Genomic DNA, 2,603 nt, shown 5'->3' with positions numbered 1-2,603 from the left:
TTCGCAGAGAAAATGCACGAAACCACACAGTTAAAGCGGTGAAAAACGTGAAAAGCCAGGCAAATTAGCACATTGTCATGCTCCCAATCACACCGAGCAGGATTTAGATGCATTTATCCGCCTACAAAAAATCAACCGGCCGCCGGCAATGGAAATTCGTCTTATTTGCTTAACCCACAAGAATCTCTATCGACTAATCGACCAAGTTAATTAATGTAAATGCGACTTTCACCCAAATGATCGATTAGCGGCTTCTAGCCGGCATGTTTAGTGGCACGCCACTGGAAAAGTCGTTTATTTCCCCACAAGGAGCCAAAAAAACGGGCAGAAACTGGGCCAATCGAACAAACCGATCACTAATTTACACAGAAAATTCATCGTTTGTTCAACGATCAGGGATTTTCCAGCGTATTCGCCCACTGTGACACTGATCTAACGTCAAGCTTTGGCACTTGTCATCTGTCACTCTGCCGACCTGCGCCCTACCTGTCATTTGACTGACAGTGACAGATGAGTCAAAATCCGAAATCCAGGTGGTTAGAGGCTTAATAAATGCAACCCCAAAACGGTTCGGTTCTATTAACAAAAGAAGACAAAGCGATTCGAAAGTAGCTGGGTACCGTTCAAGAGCCCAGGTAAGAAGAACCATCAGACAACAGGTGTTTCGACCGATTTTCAACATTCTCGAGGTCGTTAACATAAAAATGCCGGCCATTTGTGTTTGTTTTGGTCCTTAACCGGCAACATGGCACAGCTTTTTCCCATATTCTAATTAATAAATTGAGGTTATGTTTGATATGTGTCCAGAGCGGGGTGCCGTTCAGTGCGCCTATTTTGAGCGACTCCATGTGGGATTTGTGCCGTTTAACCGTGCCAATTAAATGTTTTGCTCGGATTTGCCTCTGGGGAGTCGATTCATGCACGCAAATGCGGGTGGAACTTTATTGCGGCGCTACTCGTGCGTGACGTCATAGTGGCGTTTGGACCCTTTGCTTTGGATCGTTTTTGCTTCATCGGGACAAGAAAATGTTTTAGAGCAAGACGGTGCAGTTGAGCACAATGCATCGTCCAGTTTTCGTACTTTTTGATGTTTGTACAATTTTTGACAATTTTTTTAAATGTCATTTTGAGACCTCTGTACAAATTTTCAAAATTTGCAACGTCGCTCCAGGGCCAGGGTTGTTGTTTTTTGGGCAGTTTTTCCTTGGAAAGATTTCTGTTTGTACAATTTGCTGCAATTTTGACATTGTACATTTTTTCCAACTGTCAATTTTGCACTGTTGGCTGTTCAAGGTCATTGGGCCAATTGTGCAAGATTTCAAGGTTTTGCAACGTCGCTTTTAACGGTCAGGGTTCTTGATTGCAATTTTTTGTACAGTTTTCACTTGGAAAGATTTCTGTTTGTACAATTCGCTCGCTTCAAGGTTGACACTGTCGATTTTTGAAACGCTTTAAACGTCACTTTCCAGTTATTTTTAACCATGTTCTAGCGAAAAAGTGCAATTTAATATATTTTTTAATATTGTGCAATTTTTTTCTGCTTTAAAATGTCAATTTAAACGGTTTCTTGTGGTCAATTGTGCAAGATTTCAAAGGTTTGCAACGGCGCTTTTAACAGCTCGAGTTGTTGATGGATATATTAGTCTTGGTTATTGTACATTTTCATGGAAAATTCACAAGATAATTTTTGTGGCAATTTAGACGTTTGTTGTCGATTGTACATTTTTTTTTCAATACCATTTTTGTACAATTTTACTCATCGTCGACATTTGTAGAATGTTGCTTTTTTTGCGCCCTCGGAATGTCAATTTCTCCCTATTTTCCAGGCTAAAATGCTCCTGTTGTACAGTTCAGTTTTGTACAAAAGTGTCAGGGTCAAGCAGATTTTTCAGTTGAATTTGCCTTCATTTATGATATTTTGTACATTTCCGGCCATACCCTCTGTACAACATGAGCGAACCAAATTCACCAGACCGGGTTGTCAAAAATCGTACATTTCTCCAAAAGTATCCAACGTAAATTCTAGTCCATTTAGTACTTGGCTCAAGGCGATCGCAAATGTACAACTTTTGCGTGCAGTAGAAAATCATCCAGGGGTGTTGTTTGGACAGTTTTTTGTACAATTGCCTGCCACCTACAGTGTTGCAATTCTTCGAAAATTTCCCGGAAAATCAGAAAAGTCACTGATTGACCGAACTTTCGGGCATTTAAACCGCCCCCACTGCTCGGGTACCACAAAACGGTTCGTCTGGGTACCTGATTGTGCCTTTTTGGGCCGTTTCTCGCCCAACAGACCGCGTACCAGACGGGAGAAGGAAACTGGTTTAAGCGGCTGTTTCGACCTGATTCGACATTATTGAGACTGAAAATGGCCGGTTTGAGGGTATGCGATCAGGGGCGCACTTTTTCCCCAATTTTTAGCCCCACGCGCCACTGGTTTGGCTTCCATTTCATCTTGCGAGCCTCTTTCGGACGATATTAAAAAAATCAATACGTCACAATTTTAGGGCGCACGAGACGCAAAAGGGGGCTAAAACAGCCAGTCTGCACCCCCCAACTGTCCCCCACCCTTAACCAGTGGCGTGCAGGCTTCGACTGTTTTT

The sequence above is a fragment of the Dendroctonus ponderosae genome, unplaced genomic scaffold, assembly GCF_020466585.1.
Source record: "Dendroctonus ponderosae isolate FM_Combo_2020 unplaced genomic scaffold, Dpon_F_20191213v2 Dpon_F_20191213_12, whole genome shotgun sequence".
NCBI lineage: Eukaryota > Metazoa > Arthropoda > Insecta > Coleoptera > Curculionidae > Dendroctonus > Dendroctonus ponderosae.
Note: the sequence above shows the minus strand (reverse complement) of the source record.